This window comes from Dromiciops gliroides, chromosome 3, assembly GCF_019393635.1.
Source record: "Dromiciops gliroides isolate mDroGli1 chromosome 3, mDroGli1.pri, whole genome shotgun sequence".
Taxonomy (NCBI): Eukaryota; Metazoa; Chordata; class Mammalia; order Microbiotheria; family Microbiotheriidae; genus Dromiciops; species Dromiciops gliroides.
The window spans coordinates 473,597,804-473,619,086 of NC_057863.1; the positions used below are offsets into that span (position 1 = coordinate 473,597,804).

The window sequence follows — 21,283 nt, forward strand, 5'->3', positions numbered from 1 at the left end:
TCCAATCAGAAGCAACTCCCCCCCCCCCCACGCTAGCCAATAAGCCCCCGTCCAGTTCCTTTTCTCCCAGTTTTCTCCGCCCTACTCGGAAGGCCTTGCAGCTAAAAGCCCAAATAAGTAGAATGCAGATGGGATATACTTATTTTCCTGTCATCCCAGGAGTTTTCTTCCCACCCGCCCCCCAGCCACATCCCTAAACCTTTTGCAAACTTGGCCCTCAAACGCAAGACTATATGCACAGGTAAACTCTTCCAGCTTCGTCCTCCCACATAGAGGCTGGCTCCTTGTGCAGAGTGGAGAGGGCCAGGGCAGGAGTCTCTCCGTTCAGACATTGAATAACGATTTGACTTTGGCACAAGGATATCACAACTTCTCTGGTCAAAGTTTCTTCATCTGTAAAATATGAGGGATTGGGACCAGATAACTTCATCTCTACACCTTCCAGCTCTAAATCCTTGATCTTGTGAATCAAAAGGTCAATTGATCATAAGATAATAAGGGACCTTCAAAATCATCCATAATGTTATATATGAAATCTCAGGCTTTGAAATGGATTGCCTGGATAAGTGGTTGATTTGGGATTTTTTGTTTGTTTCTTTAATATCAAAAGCCACCACTAAATCTGTGTATAGTCATGCAAACAACTGAGCGGCCTATCACTCATTTTTTCTTCTTTCTCAAAATAGAAGAGATTTTCCTACGTCTCCACACAGATCCAAGTAGGCCTAGGTAAGACCAGAAGCATAAATACTTTCCCTAATTTAATTTAGTTCTTCTGTAAAGAGAAAATGAGTTGGCAAGCACAATCTCTTTTTGAATATTAGGCCAAGTCCTGCACAATGAACCAGATTCACTAATTCTCTGGGGCCCAAATGACATGCCGGAGAAAATTGTGTTTCACTGTGTTGTGCCCACTTAAAGACAGCCCAAATGAAATCAACGTGCTAATTTTGCAAAACAAGGTATTTCCTGTGGAGTATGTTTACTAGCAGATTACTAGCAAACTTTTTTCTCTTTGGTCTAACTAACATTATTTACCAAACTACTATTTAAATACTTAGCTTCTTACTATCCCTATAGTTTACTCATTTACAACTGTAACAATTTAGGGATCATAAAGTGTTATTACTCCAGGATGCACCCTTGCATGTGTCTTCTCAAGTGACAGTTACACATCTACCTTTTTACTATTTCCTAAAGATTATTTAGAATATTAACTAGATCAGAGTTGGGTTTTTTTACATTAGAAATTTAAGGCAAGCCTATTAGTAGCTTCACACTTTGCAGTGTCCTACTGCTATATCTGCTATCCTAAGTGCTACATTTTATCCTGACAGCCCACCTCCTACCCCCAAACATATATATATATGTGTGTGTGTGTATACATATGCATGTCTAGATATATATATATACACACATGTATGTATATGTGTATATAATGTGTATTATATATGCATATATATGCATTTAAGGGAAAAAACTGTCAAGGGGAAATAGGCAGTAGGGGTCCTTAGGTATTCCTCTTTAAAGAATTACAACTCTTGCCCACAAGCCAATTAGAAGACAATAGTCTTTTATTTGGGTGCTTAGAGAAAGTGACCAAGGGGGAAGTCAAAGACATCACTTTGAGGGGAAGAAATGGTTTACAGACATCTTTTTCCTCGAATGGAAGAAAGGCCAAAGCTTTTATAGAGGAGAGATGGGTTGACCACCTGACAATGGAAATTCCTTTTGGGAGTGAGGTGAGGAAAGATTCTTTTGGAATGATATTCTGGAGTTATCTCTGTCTCCTAGTTCAGGTAGTAGCCACACCCAACTGACTTTCCGGTTATAGAAGTCAATCACCCCCTATTTCTTAGGTGTGTCCATCCTGATAGCTAGTTGGCCAGTTTAAATTTTAATAGTCCCTTAATTCCTTGATATGTCCCAACACCCATGTCAAAACTATGATTCCATCCTCTCTTACAGGCAATTTTTTAAAAAAATTATTTTCTATGTCCCAATTACTATTCTAGCAACTAAGTACACTAGTACAAAAGCAAAAGCTAAAGTGTCTGCCCTCAAATAGTTTATATTCCATCTGACATATGTATATATTTATGTGTGTATATGTATATATGTATGTGCATGTATATATATGCATATATATATATATATATATATATATATATATAACATGTACATATATAGCTTTGTATAAAATAAACATAAGATGATTTAGCTAAGGTTAGAATAGCTCCTTGCACAGAGGTGTGGAAGCAGTTATATGGAAAAAATAAAAGGCATAGGCACTGCATACATGGCTTCAGCCACACATTACAGAAACATATGATTCTATATACATGGCGTTATGAAAACTGGTATTTCCCAAATACCAGCAGCAGAAATCCTATTTCTCTCTGCATAGATAAGTTGGCTAAATGTACTTCCAACATAGGTGTGAGATGGAGGCATTTCCAAAGACCATTGTGTCATTTGCTTCCTTCCTATATATGCTGCCTTGCCTTCCTTTCTATGAGACTTCTTATCCATACCCTTGCACAACAACAGAGAATAAGATAGCATCAGTCAGGGCCTTAGTCAAAATATTCCATGTTGTCAGATGAAGTCCTGGATTTTCCACAGTGTGGAAGTTCCAATGAGAAAATACCAGTTGGTAAAGAATCCGAAACAAGAGGTAAGTCAAAAGGGACAGGAGGATAAATTACCAGAATAAGCAGGAAATACCAAAGCAAATGGAATTCTGAGAGACAAAGTGTGTCTAATAACCAGAAAAAAAAAGTTGGGCAGTACAGCATCCACCAGATCCTAAGGGCTAAGCAGGAAACAAATTCTGAAGCCAAGCTAGCCTTTCCCCAGCCCTTACTCCCTTAACCCCAAAACAGCAGCAGGAGGTTAGCACCAATACACTTCCTTTTGCATAAGCCTGATCTGAGGCTAACTAACCCTCCCTTGTTTTCTCTGAATGCATTTCAGGTGTGAATCACAGCTGCTTCTAGCATCTCCCACATGTCAAAGATCTCTGTATAAGTAGCAGCACGTATACTTACACAAGGTAAGTAATTTTTAAAAATCAAATATCTTACATACTTACTGTTCTTAAAAATAAACTTGCTGATACTCCAATGAAACAAATGAAAAACGGGAGAAAGCAGATTTGAAATCTTAAAATAATTTCTTAAATTATCTTAAGAGTTGAAGAGAAGGAAAATATGTTATTTTATGGCTTTTGATGACAAAGAAATGATGGATAAGAGAGCCTATTACCCACCAGATAAGTAGTCAAAGAATAAGAAATGTTTCTCAAAAGAAATGCAAGCTATTAACAGCCATAAGAAAGATTGCTCCAAATCACGAATAAAAGAAATGTAGATCAAAACAACGCTGAGGTTTCACTTCACACCCAGCAAATTGGCAAAGATAACAATAGATAGAAATAGTTAATGTTGAAGGGGCTGCATAAAGATAGATATACTTATACAATGTTGGTAGAGCTATGAATTCATCCAACTATTCTGAATAATTGGATCCAAGATTTCATCAGTGTAGAGAGCTCCTGGGGAGGATCTTTCTCTACCACTGAAGAGTGCTACCTTTTCCACAACTTATCTTTGTTTCTAGTAGGAAGAAAGGAAGAAAGGAAGGAAGGAAGGAAGGAAGGAAGGAAGGAAGGAAGGAAGGAAGGAAGGAAGGAAGGAAGGAAGGAAGGAAGGAAGGAAGGAAGGAAGGAAGGAAGGAAGGAAGGAAGGAAGGAAGGAAGAAAAGGTCAAATCGATAGCCACTTTATCTTTTCTAAATTTCTCTCGTCAACTAAAATTAGTATTTGATTTCTAGGAAAAGATGAAAATTTGTCTATAAATGCAGATCATACACATTTCTAGATATATTATATCCTAAAGGTATGTACCAATAACAATAATGACATTACTGTTACTAGTAATAATAATAGAATTTATGTATCACTTTAAGATTTGCAAAGTTCTTTCCAAATGTTATCTCATCTTATCCTCACCACAACCCTGGGTGGCAAGTACTATTATTATCCCCATTTTACAGATGAGGAAAGTGAGCCAGGTAGAGATTAAAGGACTTGTCCAGGGTCACAAAGCTATTAAGTTGTCTGAGAAATTATTTGAACTCAGCTCTTCCTGTCTCCATGCCTAGTGGTCTATCCACTATACTACATAACTGGTGTGTTGAAAGTAACCTCTGACTGATGATGATGGTAGTGGTAATGATGAGCATTTATAGTGCATTAGGGTATACAAAGTTCCATACTAATATTGTCTCGTTTTAACCTCATAACAACTCTGGAAAGTAAGTGATATTCTCATTTTTCAGCCAAGGAAACTGACATTAAATGACTTACCCAGACTCACACAAAAAGTCAACAATCATTTATTAAGCACTTAACTATGTTCCAGGTACTGTATACCAGGGACACAAAGAAAGGCAAAGAAAAAAGAAAAAAAAAGACAATTCCTGCCCTTATGTGAGAGCATCCCCTGCTCTCACAATCTAAGGAAGGAGGGGACAGCTAGGTGGCGCAGTGGTTAAAGTACAGGCCCTGGATTCAGGAGGACCTGAGTTCAAATCCGCCCTCAGACACTTGACACTTACTAGTTGTGTGACCCTGGGAAAGTCACTTAACCCTCATTGCCCTGCAAAAAAAAAAAAAAAATCTAAGGAAGGAGACTATATGAAAACAACAATGTAGAAACAAAATATGTACAGAATAAATTAGAGATCATCAATAGAAAGAAGAGATTAGAATTAAGAGAGATTGGGAAAGGGTTCTCCAAGAAGATGGGATTTTAAATGAGACCCAAAGGAAGCCAAGAGGTAGAAATGAGGGAAAACATGGAGAGCAGCTAGTGAAAATTCTCTGAGTCATTGAGGGGTTTATTTATCTTGTTTGAGAAATAGCACAAAGGCCAGTGTCACTAGATTACAGAGTACATGGATTGGAATAAAGCGTAAGACTTAAAAAGTAGGAAGAGAACAGGTTATAATGAGCTGTAAAGCCAAGCAGAGGATTTTTTTTTTTTGACACTGGAAATAATGAGGAACTACAAGAATTACTTGTTGGGGAGGAGAATGTGTGACACGGTCAAACCTTCAAGTTTGGGTGAGTGGGAGGATGGTGATACCCTCAACAGTTAAAAGAGAAACTGGCAAGAGGGAAATTGTGGGCTTGGGGACACTGCATTCAGTTTGGGGCATATTAAGTTTAAGATATATATGGGAGAATGATGTAGCCCTTATGTGTTAGAGGCAGGATCTGAACCCAGGTCTTCCTGGCTCCAATATTTGTATATTGTCTATTTCATCTTTGTTTCATCTTTTAAAAATTACTTTTTGTATATAGTTTATTATATGTACAGTGTAGTCATATAATAGCACATGGTTATATTAATAAATATACATATATTAAGGGTACATGCTCAAAAGTTTTTACTGATGCAGTGTGCAGTCAGGAGCTGAAAACTGATTTCTAGTGAGGTGGTTGGTTTATTTCTAGGAGTTAAAAGGATCCTTCCAAAATTAGACAGACCACTAAAGCAAAACAATAAGTCCTATATTTGACATTCTTTAGATAAGGCTATGAGAAGCAGGCAGGCTAGTTGCATAGAGAGAACCACTTTAGAGGTCTACTCTAAAAACAAAAGACAAAAAAGCCACATGGTTTAAATGGAAACAAATAAGAGCATGAGAAAGTGGGACATGGGAGGAACGGACAAGATGGGGCAGGGTTCATAAAAAGATATAACCCAATCACAATTACTGGTAAGACAAGCATACAACTATAATCCAGAGACCTATTTGGTCTCCCACCTCTGATGTCACAAATAGGGGCTTTCTGATTAGCAAGGTGGCATAGCAAATGGAAGCTTCTGGCATGGAAGATTCCAGGGACATTCCAGAAAAGAGAGTGGGTGCTGGGCAGGATGAAGGGGTGAGACTAAAGCAGAATTTAGTAAGTCACAAAAAAGAATAGCCCCCTGTCCCTGCACCCACCCCCCCAAAAAGGTTTTCCAGACTGCCAAAGATTTTGAAGCAAAAGTTTGATGACTGCTACTGTGGGTTGGTATAGAAAGGGTTCCTATACAGGTTCAGGTTGATACAGATGGCCTCTGAGTTTCCTTCTAACTCTGGGAATCTCTGCAAATTGCAAAAGTAATAATAATACAATTTCTGCCCTTGAGGCAGTTACAATTTATAGTTTTACTGGTGTGTAGAGGATATTAGTGTCTTGATTTTTAGAATATATGTATTCTTCATAGTCTATATAGGAATAAAATAAAGGAAAAGAATGTCATCAACTCCGTCAGAGATGAATGAAGATTACCCTTAGGAAAATGATCCATCACCATAAGTTTCCAAGAAAGACCTTAGATCAATGCTTCTTGTACTGACAGGTTCCTCAGGGAAGATTGTGTAGGGCTATTAAAGGGAATTGAATAAGTTATTTGGTGGATGTATTAAAATGCAGGCTGGATGAACAGAATGACATGGCATTTGCCACCCTCTCATACCAGCCTTTATGATTTGTATTGCCAAGATGGGGAGAAACAGAGGTTTGGAATAGTGGAGAGAATGCTGAATTGGGAGTCTGGGTAACTAGGTTCAAATCTATGTTCTGTTAATGATTCCCTGTGGGGCCTTGAGCAAGTCACTTCACTCTTCTTAACCCTCAGATTCTTTCTCTATAACCTGAGGAGCCAGATTCAATGACCTATATGGTTCTTTCTAGATCTAATTCCTAGAATTTGATGACTGTGGTATACGGACTTAATAGGAAAATTCATTATAGTGCCCTGCCTTTATTGTATTCCAGTTACTCAAATATCTTTGAATTATTTTGTCTTTATTTCTTTAATAAAAGAAAACAACTTAACCATATTTAATGTATTATCATTGTTTTTTGGAACTATTCCCTGAATGTCCCCAAACTGAGTACTCTGATTCAACTATGCCCCATCTAGACCTATAGCCCAAAGAGATCAAAGAAAAAAGGTAAAAGACTCATATGAACAAAAATATTAATAGCACTTCTTTTTGTAGTAGCAAAGAATTGGAAACTAATGGGGTGTTAACTGAGGGGAATGGCTAAATAACTTATGATCTATGAAGGCAATGGAAGGTGATGGTCTACGAGGTAATGCATCATGAGAAAATGACCATTGATTAGATGATTTCAGAGAAACCTAGGAAGACCAAACTAACACAGAGTGAAGTGAACAGAGATTGGGGAATGATTTATTCAATAACAACATTATAAAGAAAACAAATTTAAAGGACTTGAAAACTCTGAACAATGCAATGACCAAATACAATTCCAGAGGACTAGTGATGAGGCCTGTACTTACCTCTTAACAAAGAGGTGATAAGTTCAAGATATTGAATAAAAAAGACATTTTAAAAAATTTTAATAAACAGTTTTATTTAAAGTTTTGAGTTATAAATTCTATCCCTTTTTCCCTCCCACCCCTCCCACTTCCCTATATATAGATTATACATATGTAATTGAGTAAAAAATTAACATATTAGTCATTTTGTATAAGAAAATTCAAATAGGGGCAGGTAGGTGACATAGTGGATAAAGCACCAGCCTTGGTTTCAGGAGGACTTGAGTTCAAATTTGGCCTCAGACACTTGATATGTACTAGTTGTATGACCCTGGGCAAGGCACTTAACCCTCATTGCCCCACCCCCCAAAAATCAAATGAAAGAAATAAAGTAAAAAACAGTATGATTCAGTCTGCGTTCAATCAATATCAGTTCTTTATTTGGAGGTAGATAGTATGCTTCATCATCAGTCCTTTCGGATTGAAAACATTTTTGGACACAGCCAATGTGGGCATTTTTTTTTAACTTGACTATGCAAAGGCTCTATTACAAGGGCTTTTTTCTTCTTTTTTTCCCAATGGGAATAGATTGGAAAACAAGGGAGGACAGTGATAGAGTAGAAGAAAAAAATTGAAAGAAAGAATGAGGATAATTGAGGTACTTTTTTTTAATTAATGCAGAGAAGAGAACAGAAAGAAGGCCAGAAAGAACAGAGAAGCAAAACAGCTTTGAAAGCTAGAAGTTGAATTTCATGTATACTTTAAGAGAAAAGCAAACTATATATAATAGAGCTTTGCAATTTTATATACAATTATTTTTTCTTTATTCTGTATATGGAAATGCCTATTTTATTTTTGGTGTTTGTTAAATTCAGAATAAAAACAGTTTAGAAATAGTTCCACTGCTTTTGGATTCTTCAGGATCATATTAAACTTTTAAGTTTAATGAGTAAAAATTTATGATTTTTAGTTATGTGAAAAGCATCAGATTTGTCCCTCCATGAGAGACCCACTTCAGATGCCTCATTGGGATATGGAGAAATAAAAATGGAGCCATTGGAAAGATGGTTGGAGGAAAAAAGATAGTGAAATGTCATGGAAGTTAGCACAGGAGATAGAGGTCAATAATGACAAACACAAGAAACTGAAATAAAAGTATTTCTGCTAATGTCCTTGCCTTTCGATATTTCAAGAAAGTTCATTGGTGACTTTCACAAGAGGAATTTTAACTAGAGTAGTGGGGAATAAAATAAAATCTTAGGGATCTTTGGAGTATAACCACTCTCCTTGCAGATTCCCCATCTTTCTTCTCTCCACCTGTGTTCTTCAATATCACCCCCATGTGGTAAGAGTAGCCACACTTTTATGTAAGCTGAGCTAATTTGCCTTTAAGCCAAAGGTTCTTAACCTTTTTTATTATTTATTTTTTATATCGTGTATCTCTTGGGAAGTATGGTGAAGTCTATGGGCCCCCTCTCAGAATATTTTCTTTTAATTCATAATTGAGAAAAATGCTAAAATCTCTGGTAGAAATTAGTGAGGGGAAAAAGATGCATTTTTTTCCCATTCAAATTCGTGGATTCCTTGAAATCCATCAGTGGGTTCCAAATTTAGAACCGTTGCTTTAAAGGGACAAGGAAGCCATCTTTGAGATTTTGTTGGTCCAGGGTATTAAGGTTTGGTTCCTCACTACATGAAACAAATGTCTCATGATGATCTGATGCTACAGAGGTTTAGTAGAATTGCCCTGCTGGAATGCCTGTCTAATCTAACCCTTGTAGGCCTTTGGAGATGGTGGGTGAATACTTCATGGTCACCATCTGAATAGTTTCTGTCTGTAAGGTGGCTAAAAATCTAGCTATACTGTCTAAAAATCTGAGTGGTCACCAATAAATTAGAAGCTTTAGCAAGAGTTTAGAATTTTAAGCATTTTTTAGGAGCATAAGAATTTGGTGAGGAGAAAGAGGCCTATCTATCTCAGGGAGCCAGCATTTTTGCTCCACTCCCCACGAGGTCCTGGCACAAGAGAGAGAGCCTTGCCCCTCCTTTGTCCCACAAGCCTTCTGTCTAAACCGGAAACATCAAACGTCACTTCCTGACACCAAGGAACTGACCTTCCAAGCCACATGGCTTGCCCTCAGATGCCTTCCCCTCATGGCAGAGCTTTCCTACAGTATCTCTCCAGCAGGGGGTGTCACTCCAATTGTCACAAGGGGAAGGAGTGTTTTATCTGAATCAGGACCAAGGATTTTTTTGTAAACTTTCTCCTAAGTTGTTTTTACTTCGTTTTATGGCCCATGATTATTCATTGACTTCTAATCCTTTCCCAATCCTCCTTAATTGTTTGTACTTTCTTTATGAGAATACCCCCTATTTACACAGTATATATCTTGTTTGTCCAAGCTACTTGTGTATCATCTTCCCCATTAGACTGTGAGCTTCTTAAGAGGAAGGACTGAGTTTTTGTTTGTTTGTTTGCCTTTCTTTGTATCCCTAGTGCTTAGCACATTGTTATTATTCACTCCTTTGAGTTATTTCACATGGTAACCCCATCTGGGGTTTTCTTGGCAAAGATACTGGAGTGGTTTGCCATTTCCTTATCCATCTCATTTTACACAGGAAGAAACTGAGGCAAACAGGACTAAGTGACTTGCCCAGGGTCACATAGCTTGTATCTGAGGCTGGATTTGAACTCAGATCTTCCAGACTCCAGGCCTAATACTCTACCCACTGCATCATCTAGTTGTCTCAACTTAACCCATAGCAGGTACTTAATAAATGTTAGTTGACTGACACTCCTGAACCTGAATCACTGTCTTGACCTGAGCTAGGCCTAACCAAAATACCCTCATTACATGCCAACAATATAAATGTTCAACAGAAGTTTTTTTTTTTTTCCTTAGAATTCCCAGTGCTACCATGTTACATACCTATTTCCAGAAATCAGTCTCGAATTGCTGAGTAATGACCCATTTTTTGGACCTGAGTATTTCTAAACTGTTATTAGTAAAAATGGTGACTCTTAACTCATTTAAACACCTGAAAAATAAGGATTCTAACTTAGGATGTACTTAGGGATGTTTACTTCAATATTTCAATAGATTGTGATCATATCAATTTTGATATTCCATTCAATCTACCTATCCATTCCAGTTCATTCTGTGCAATTCTTTTTTCACATTTTCTCATAACTCCTCCAAAGAGGATCTATTCAAAGCACTGGTTGCCTTCCTCCTAATCTTTGATTATTCTGTTGGTAGCTTCACAACATTTACAATTGATCTATCTGATATTTCTTGATCTCAATACGTAATCAGTCCCACTTCCTTTTCTCATCATACATTTCCCTAGATTATATTATCTTAGACCACTTCTTATATGCAAGTTGTTACTTATAATATGACCTTAGATATTGGCTTAGAGATGGAACTTCAATAAAGATTAAAACCTTCTCTCTGATAGGCTGTGGAAGTATACTTGTATGTTCTAGACCTATTTTGAAGCCTTACACATGAGGCCTTCTTCCTCTTAGGTGACAATGGAGTTGGCAGAAGTTTTTAGGCAAGGTACCAAAGGAGCAAGGACATAGTTTATTAGTTAGTTACAAATGTCTAACTCTGTGGTATTGGTCACTAACTTTTAAGTACTGAATGGATTTTACATTACTTCACTTTAAGGTGCTTTGAAACCCTAAAGCATAAAGAATTCTTCCATCCAATACATTAAAAATTTCACTGAAGCCTTTGTTTGTAGAGGCTGAAATATAAAATGGTAAATAGAAATCCCTTTTCCACATGATTAACTTGTGATGGGTGCTTTAAATGTCTTCCATTTTTATTGTATAGTCTTATAGCTACATTAGGCATCTTTTTGAAAAGTAAACTATCAAAATTTTGTAAATAACAGTCTTCCCTGGATGTTAAAGCTAAGAATGTATTGTGAAGTGAAATGCCACCTATTCTTAATGGTTATGCAAATACAAAGTTTTATTAAAATGGATGACCAGCACTTGTGATAGTAAGTTAGCCAGACAGTGCTCTATTTGCTTCTTTTCTAGGTTTCTTCATGGCTTTTGCCAATTCTTTCATTTTTTTCTTTAAAAAAATATGATGAATCTGGAAGTATAAACTCATAAAAGCATAACAGACTTTATTGATCAAGTGCTCCAGTGTTCTGTGATCTCATTAATGTGGATTTTTCTCTCCACACAGATCTTAAGCCTTCCATGACTGCTTATGCCATGTCAAGTACTCATGTCACATTCCTAGCATAAGGCCATGATAAGGAGTCCTTACTGCATGCTGGGAGACTTTCCCATATTCTCTTTACAATGCAAAAATACCAATAGAGCAAGAAGGCTCTTGCTATGTGACCAACCTATGTTTTGCCTATACATTTTTTTTTTTTGGTGAGGCAACTGGGATTAAGTGACTTGCCCAGAGTCACACAGTTAGTAAGTGTTAAGTGTCTGAGGCCGGATTTGAACTCAGGTCCTCCTGACTCCACCTAGCTGCCCCTGCCTATACATTTTGTTGATGATATCCTTTACACTATTTCTCTAACATAATTACTCATATGTTGCAGCCTAGGTGTTCTTCAACTCGAGATTACAGTTTCTGAGGATTGAGGGAAGGTAGAAGGGAAGAGAACAGCAAGGATTTATTAAACATCTATTATGTGTCAGGCATTGTGCTAAGAGTTTTACAGATATTATCACATTTGAGACTCACAACAACCCTGTGAAGCAGGTGCTGTTATGATCATCATTTTACAGTTAAGAAAACTGAGACAGATAGCAGTTAAGTGATTTGCTCAGGGTCACATAGGTAGAACTCAGGTCTTCCTGACTCAGGGCCCAGTGCTCTATCCACTGTACCACCTACTTACCTCTAGGACTGAACAAGTACATTGTAATATTCTTCTGGGGAATGGGAAATCTCCTGGTGATTCAATAAGTGAAATATTCTATGGCCCATTTGTGGAGCTCTTTTATAGCACTGGTGGACAAGGATACATTATAATCTGCTGCATCAGGCTTTTTGTGTACATGGTTATCTTTCAAAAGATACTATTTCACACACATAGTAGGGAAAACCTGAGTCCTACCTCGGATATTTACTAGCTGTGTGAGCTTACTAAGCAAGGCATTAAACCGCTTTATGTCTTTAATCATCCTGTTTTTTAAATGAAGGGGCTGGACAAGATGGCATGTGAAATCCCTTCCAGTTCTAAATCTATGATCCTATGAAATCAGAGTGATGTTGTTAAAATAATAATTCGTGGGGCAGCTAGGTGGCGCAGTGGATAGAGCATCGGCCCTGGAGTCAGGAGTACCTGGGTTCAAATCCGGCCTCAGACACTTAACACTTACTAGCTGTGTGATCCTGGGCAAGTCACTTAACCCCAATTGCCTCACTAAAAAAAAAAAAAAAACCACCACCAACAACAAAATAATAATTCGTGCTCCTCTGCTTGCTTTTTTAAAATTGGAGTCAATTAAAGGAATTTTATCTTGAGAGATTTGGGAGAATTTCACATTACCACTGTAGAGAGTTGTGGGCACCCTCAGGTGTTGCAAACTCAAAATTAAGAGTCATAGTTCCTAAAATCAGAGTAGGCTTTGGTGGGGGAGGGGGAAGTGGAAAAGATCCTTGATATGAAGTGGTATTTGAATCATGCCCTGCCATTTGCTACTTATGTGACCTTGGGCAAGTCAATTCATGTCCTTGGTTCTCTCTACCTTGAATGACTCATCACTGCTAATCCCTGCTGAACATCATGCCTGTGTTGATCTCTATAGGGTGCCACATTTTTGCTTGCTCTCTCTGCTGGGAAGTTCTCACTGCTGCCACTTACTAACTTGAATTGTAGTATCAATTGAGGAATTACATTTTCAGGATCACCTGTTAGCCATCTGAGCTCCCATCTGTCAGATGACTGTGATCAGAAAGCCTCTCTTTAATAAAGACAGCTGATAACTCTTTAGTCATAGCAGAGAATATGAGGTGGCACACTCAACTAAAGGGCCAGTACAACTGCTCTCAGATTAAGACCTAAGATCTGTAGCTAGGCTAAGGAAGATTAAATCTATTCTCTGGTTGATTGATTGACTGACTTCTGTGTTCCATGCTGATTCAAAATATGATACACCAGGGGGCAACTAGGTGGCAGAGTGGATAAAGCACCAGTCCTAGATTCAGGAGGACCTGAGTTCAAATCTGGCCTCAGACACTTGACACTTACTAGCTGTGTGACCCTAGGCAAGTCACTTAACCCCACCATTATCCCACAAAAAAGAAAAAAAATGATACCCTGAACTATCTAGTGAAAAACTCCTTGTAACCCCTTATGGAGTCCCATATGGGGTATTCAGGGATGATTAAAACCTCTGGTATGAGGGCTTACTAATCCTTTTTCAGGACAGCTCTTCCACCCTTGGTGTGCATCTGTCACTCAACTCTCACATATGGCTCTAAGAAGCTGTAGTATATAGTTATGGGGATGTCTACCCCAAGTATGTGAAGATCTACCCCTCACCCCAAGTGGAATGGGCAGATGAGAACAAGGTGGCTGATGCAGGCACTGTGGAGCACTTGTAGTTTGGGCAAACATTGATGATACCAAGATCATCCACTGCATACTAGGTCATCACCAACCATTTTGAGCTTTGTCTTGCTACTAGACTTTTTTATTTTTTTTATTTATTTTTTTTTTTTAGTGAGGCAATTGGGGTTAAGTGACTTGCCCAGGGTCACACAGCTAGTAAGTGTTAAGTGTCTGAGGTCGGGTTTGAACTCAGGTACTCCTGAATCCTGGCCCGGTGCTCTATCCACTGCGCCACCTAGCTGCCCCGCTACTAGACTTTTATGACTCTGGAAGAGTGTAAGGCTGATGACTGTGCAACTCTACCTCACTTAAATCCAACTAATGCTATGATGTCATTGTTCCTCTTTGAAAACAAAAGATGAACAGCAATGCCCCAAATACTCATTTGGCGGGTTCTGCCAGGAGTTGTGTAGAACCCAGGGGTTTAAAATCCACCTTTATCTCAAGATACTCTCAATATTATCACATAGATGAATCTAAGCAAAGGCAAAAGCTGAGGGAAAAATCACTGCCTTCTACCCTTCTGCCTGCATTCCTGCCTTTCATAGACAAATATATTTATCATCAAACTTCCCAGATTTTAAGCATCCCTAAACTTTGAAATGCCTCAGTTTCTAGTTTTTTTGATGTTTCTATTAAATGGCATAGCAACTCACACACAGAGTCCTACTGCATTTTTAGTCTGATTAAATGGTAGAATATCTGATTTGTTGGCCAGTGTAATTTGCTATTATTGCTATATCTTAGTTTATTGTAGCAGCTGTTGAACATTCTTAGGCTTTTACTTATATTATAGTCCTAAATTAATTTCACCATCAAACTTTATCAACAATTTGAGGGTTAATGAATGGTGATAATTTTAGGAGCATTATAATGCCTGTTAGTATAATTCACAGCAACCAATCTGTCCTATCATCCAATTATCTATTTAATTGTTTCCTGAGTTGCCATTCATATTCTACACCTGTCATCTACAAAATTTTCCATTATTATACATTTGTGATAATGTTTAGTGTCATTCACCTTATTTTCAATTACTACTTGCCTTCTGTCTCACCACACTTTGGCTTGTCTAAGCCATAAATTACATGTAGCTTTATTTTCATAATAATTCCTAAAATGATGGAGTTGCAGCACTTTTTGTTCATTGTCTGCCTTTGTTCTTGGTTTGTTTTTTCCCATAGATTTTCAGCTAGTTTATCATTTTTTTTGCACTTACTAGTGGGACCAAATTCTCATTTCCTTTATTGACCAGTTATGTAGTCAAGTGTATTAATGAGTAATCCTTTAGTTTCTAATCTTAGAACAATATTAGATTGTTATCTTATAATAGATTGTTGTAACCACATCCTTTTTACCTACTTAGCATGGTACACTTTTCCTACTGATTGCAGTTTTCAGGTGACATAAAATAGATTCTCATGAACTCTCTGCTGTTTTGTTCAATTCAACTAACATTTATTAAGTACTTCTTGCATGTAAAGCACTGTGTTAGGTGTTGGGGAAAATACAAATTGAACCACTCATAATTTGTGATTCACTGGCCCTGGGAGGGATGTTGAAATAATCCTTCCTCCTCTCTCTCACCCCTACTTTCAGACATTCCTGCTATAATCTCTCCTCTTTTCAGGGTTACTTTATCCAAATTTCTCACCCATTCTGATCCTATAGTTAGATCTACTGACCCCTTAAAACATTTTTTTGCCTGGCTACTGGGGGATATCAGTGTATGTATTGATGGTCTCCTCTGATATCCTGACTTTCCATTTCCCCAGTCTTCTCAAACTCCTTTAACCAGCTTGTAGCAGCACCCTTCATTTTGCCATCACTCACAAGTATTCCACTTGCAATATCAAGAATACTATCATTCCTTTATTTAATATAGCCTCCTCTCATTCAATTTCTCCCTAATATTCTTTAACCTATATTTCATCTTTACCATGAAATCTAATGCTTCTACCCTCAATACTTTGGCAGGTATGCCAGTTTTAACCTTCCTAATCTTGGCCCCCTGAGTGAACTAGTGCAACTCAGTGCTATATGCTATTTTCACATCTCTTGCTCCCTTGCCTCTCCAAACTCCAACCTTTGATTACCCTTACAATTCACCTGAATTCCTTCTAACATGTACTCTGAGTCACAAAACCCGTGTCTGTTTATGCCATCTCTGCAAGGTATGAGGAATAGACTAGAAATAGGATGTGTGGAAATTTATTTTGATTTGGGGACCCTACCTTTAGGCTGAGATTAGAAAGCCTTAGGCCCTCAGGGTCTCTCCCCCTCCTCCTCAGCTGAAGCTGAGGGGAAAAGCCCTGTGGGCTATACAAGACACCAGGTCAGACAGCTGGGGGGAAAAGAAAGCCCCCAGCTCCCTCCGACCTGAGCGGAGCTATCTGAAAGATAGCCTGTGCTGAGGCATGAGGCTTGAGAGCACACCCCCCCCCCACCAGCTGCAGCTCTGGCTGGCGGATTAGCTTGGTCTGTGGGGGCGAAGGAAGCCCCGAGATTTGAGTGGAGAGAAGAAAAGGTATATATAGACCTAGGAATTAGACTAGAGAGGAGATGGACTAAGGAAGGAGCGAGGACGGACTAGATAGAGAGACAAGATTAAGGAGAGGGGCTGACTACAGGAGAACAGCCTAGATAGGCTGACTAGAGGAGAGCTCAGACAAGGACGGAGGAGAGTTCGGGTTTGGAAAAGGAGAGACAGGGCTGACAAGGTTACAGGCCTTGATACAAACCAGGGAAAGTGTAACATGCCCTGAGGCTGGAGGCAGCTAAGGCCCTTATTGTATTCAAGAAGTTCTAAGCGCAGCAGGTGCAAAAGAGACGCAGTGGAAAGAGACTTCAGGAAAGCAGTCAGGTTGTACTTTATTTCCCTGTATTCCTAATTTGAAATAGTATCTCATAAATAAACTCTGCTTTGATTATTTGGTTAAGAGGCCTCCTAATATTTTGCTTATCAATTTGGGAGCAGTGTGGTGGAACTTTATAAATGGCCCATATTAAATTAAACGCAGTCAGATAGCCAAATAGTCAAAAGTCCCCAGTTTAGTCCTCCACTCAGAAAGATTAGTCCTCCAGTCAGATTAGCCTCCCAAATTAAGTTAGTCATTTAAAATATTTCTACATTTGAATGGCGACCACGAAGGGACTTATGGCCCAATTATAATTTTTCTAAATTTATCATTTTTCATATAATCATAATTTTTCATAAATCCAATTATATATAATTTTCCCAGGTTAGATATAGTTATATTTATTAGTAATTAATTTTTTGTACAGATGCCAAGTGGAAGCTTTAAGCATTAAAGCTCTTTTTGATGTTATATAATGAAGGTTTTACTCTGTATGCATGTGTGTAGAAGGAGTTTGTGTGTTTATGGCAGGGTAAGTTCTATCTTCTTATCTTGTAGATTCTCTTGTGATTACTCCAAATTTGACATATACTTCTGTGGGAGGGGACAGGGGTTGAAAAGAGTAATGACTCTACTATCTTTCTGGTCACAGATATTATACAGTCAGTGCCTTTTCTGTGAACAATGTTATTTAAAAGGAGTGATAATAATGAATGAGTGAGAATAGTAAAAAGTAGGAAAACTTCTGCTATAAAATCTATAGGAAACATTGTAGAACACTAGAGTTGGAAAGCATGCTAGAGATCCCTTAATCTAGACCTTTCATTTTACAGATGAGTCTCAGAAAAATAAGGTCATCCAGTTTGCATAATACTGTAGTATAAAGCCTAGATCTAAGAGTGAATGACAAAGCAATGGCTAAAACCCAGGCTTTCTCATTTCCAGTCTACTGCCCCTTTAACTATGTCTTGAAGTTCCAGGATTGATTAAATCATTCTTATGTTGAAAAACTAACCCATGAGAGCTATCAATCAAGAGATCAGTACATAAATAATAGCAAAAAGCCATTTCATTCATTTACTCAACTAACATTTATTGAGGAACTACTCTTGAGAAGAGCCTTAGTAATGGTGTATAGGGTGTACACACCCCTTTAGTAACTGTAGTTATTTAAGAATGGATTTTGTTCTTGAATGAATTGAATGAATGAATTTTTTTCAATTTAAGCATATTATATTTTCAAATAGTTAATATGTTGTTAGCACACTGATACTTATAAATTGTTTGGACCTAACTACTTAATAGGTAGGCATTTCTTTTGGCCTAGTGGTGTTGTGAAAAATTATTGACTGAGATACTAAGGGTGCTGTGAACCAAGACAATTTAGAAACATCTGATCTAGTGAATAGGAGAATGTACTTGGGTGGCACTAATAGTATTATTAAGTCTTCCTCTGTAATGTCTCTTAAATCCATTCCTTCCTTTTCATTCCTTAGTGGCTACTTTGGAGAAAAGAAGGAAGAGAAAGGCAAAATGACAAGCTAAGGATGGCTGAAATTTCAAGCTCCAGTAACAAAGCTCACCATGGACAGAAATGGGCAACAGGATGGTCTTTTTCTTTTGGAGGGGAGCATCCAGGAGGAGGAAATAAGTTTGATTTTACATATATAGTGCTTGAGATGACAGTAGTACATATACCCAGGTAGAAATAGCTAGAAGTAAATGTATGACAAAGAATCTCATAATATGTCAGAATTAGAGATGTGGATGTATATGGAAGTCATCTTCATGTAGATAGTAGTTGGAAGTCATAAATATGGATGAAATCAAAAAGAAAATTTAAATGTAGGAGAAAATAAGATTAAGGGCAGAAATTTGGGAGAAGGAAATGAAGGCAGTAAATATTATAAAAGGATTAACCAAATAATTAAGAGAACTAGAAGGATAAGATCATAAATCTAGAGTGGAAAAGGACCCAGACATTATCTAGCACAGTGTCTGGCACATAATTAGCATTTAATACATGCTTGTTGATTGACTTGCCCAAGGACACATTAGAGACGGGATTTAAACCCAGGCCTGACTCCAGAGCCAGTATTTTTTCCACTGTACCATGTTAGATACAGCAGCAAAGTCAAAGGAAAGAGAGACTTTCAAGACACAACATTTACTTAGTGGTACAAAATGCCTCTCTGCTAGCCACATCCAAAAAGACTCTTTTGAATACACATAACCTATATGAGCAAAACACATGACACATGTCCCTTACACAAGTATTATCTCATTCTATCTTCACAACAACCCTGAGAGCTAGATGGTGTTATTATATTCATTTTACAGATGAAGAAACTGAGGCACACAGAGTTTAAGTAACTTACTCAGGGTCACACAGCTAGCAAGTTAGGAAGTATATGAAGTAGAATTTTAACTTAGGTTTTCCAGACTCCAGGTCCATAGAACTATCTAGCTGCCAAATACAATACCTATATTTGTACATAATATCTTCCTCAATAGAATGTGAGCTCCTTGAGGGCAGGTACAATTTCATTTTTGTCTTTGTGTCCTCAGTACCTAGCACAGTAATCAATAAATGCTTGTTGATTAACTGATCAGAATTCCATTATTGTCACAGTTTCCAAGGCAGTGATAGCCAAGCATCATCTCAAACCTACCAGACCTCAAAAAGCAAAAGGCAGAAGCAGTGCCTCCACTTCTATCACAAAACAGTTTGGGAAGGCAACACTGAAGACAAATTGATCTTACTCTACAGCTCTGCTCTCTGTGTGGAAGACTTTTTTTCCTCTGAAATACAAAGATGAAGGAAGCATCAGTAAGAGGGTTAAGGATGAAAAAAGCAAAGGACTTTGCAAAATGGCAGTTTCAGCATTTTGGCCATGTTTTGCCATTTACCATGAGAAAGAATCTCATCTGGTCTCTGACATATCAAAGTCTTGTGGTTGCTTATATGAACCTTTGACATCTAATCATTCTGAGGCAGGCAAAGTTTTAAAAGAAGAAAGAGAGAAAAGAGGAGAGGGAGAGAGGAAGTGGGGGTGGTGTTTCAATCTGGGTAGGCTGTAGCTCAAATCTTAGCTCCTTGTGTGTGGGAAGAGAAAAGGCCTAATTCTTTTCTTCTGTCTCAGCATCATTTAAAGTAAAATTAGGTGAAGCATGGTTTATAGAAACAGAAAAATCTAAGACGGCAGTTTAAATGGTTTAAAATATACACAATGTAAATCTAAGCACATCTTCTTAGGAGTTACTTTGTATAGTTGGGCAGCCACTGTGTTGACATGGTGCTTATTTTCTACTTACAGTTTTGATGAAAACAACATGATATTTTATTCTTAATTTAAATGATTCCTCCTGGGACCTTAAAGGTCACTGGTGTTAAGAAACAGTTGCCATGGTTTTCGCCTTTGAAACTTAGATAGCTGATTTGGGGCTGGAAATACCATGAGATAAACCAGTTTTTAGAATATTTCTTCATAACTAATAGTTCATTCTTTCTTCTGGTCTCTATTATTCAGTATATAAAAAAGAAAAAACTCAACAAACACTTGGCAATCTCATAGCCTCCTGTGAGCTTTAGCCTTGCGAATCTACTGCAAATTACCCAAAACAGTCAGACCCCACAATGAAGTTGTGTGTTATGATATGAAGGAGCAGTGTCAATACTTTATGTGTGCACTGATTATGCTCTTGCAGGTTATCTAGTTTCCCTGCTTCTCCTCCCTACCTCCTCAACCCCATTACCTTTAGACCAGTGGTTTCTCTTGCTACTCATAAGTCCTCCAGAGAATAGGAAAGAAGGTGAAACTCAAATGCTTTCTTTTTGTTACATATCATCCACCTGTTTTTATTTTTTAACTTTAGAGAAAAACTTAGATTCAAGTGAATTCAGCAAACACTTAAAAAGCACTTACTGTATGTCTGAGGTTCTGTGCTTGGCATCACAAAGATGACAAATGACAAATGATACCAAGTTCCTGATCTAAAAAAGCTCATAATCTCACGGGAAGGAAGAAGGATATGACAGGCACACAAATAGGAATGATAAAAAAGTAGAAGATAACAGAGAGCAAGAAAGAACCAAAGTCCTCTAGGAAAATTTAGGGGGTAAGAGACAATTTTCAGCCAAGTGGCTCAGGGAACATCTTGCAGAGTTAGGGAGTTAGATGGCACAGGGGATAGAGTGCTGAACTTGTAGTCAAGAAGGCCTGAATTCAAATCCTGCCTCAGGTACTTACTAGCTCTGTGATCCTGTACAAGTCTTTTTACCTTCTGCCTGCCTCAGTTTCCTTATCTGTAAAATGGGGATACAGTCTCTCAAGATTGTTGTGAGGATCAAATGAGATAGTATTTATAAAGCACCTTACAATCTAAAAGATATATATGTATGTATGTCTATTTCTACATATATCTCCATCGATCTACATAGTTGTTGTTTAGTTATTTTGTCATGTCCAA

General features: G+C 37.8%; 1 long non-coding RNA gene across 1 annotated transcript; it reads left to right on the forward strand.

The window, feature by feature from the left end:
* Positions 1–124: 124 nt before the first annotated feature.
* On the forward strand, positions 125–19,382 carry LOC122750554. The gene is made up of 5 exons (XR_006355746.1): positions 125–241; positions 687–729; positions 825–962; positions 2,977–3,055; positions 18,310–19,382. It is a non-coding gene; the product is annotated as an uncharacterized LOC122750554 (long non-coding RNA).
* The last annotated feature ends 1,901 nt before the right edge of the window (positions 19,383–21,283 follow it).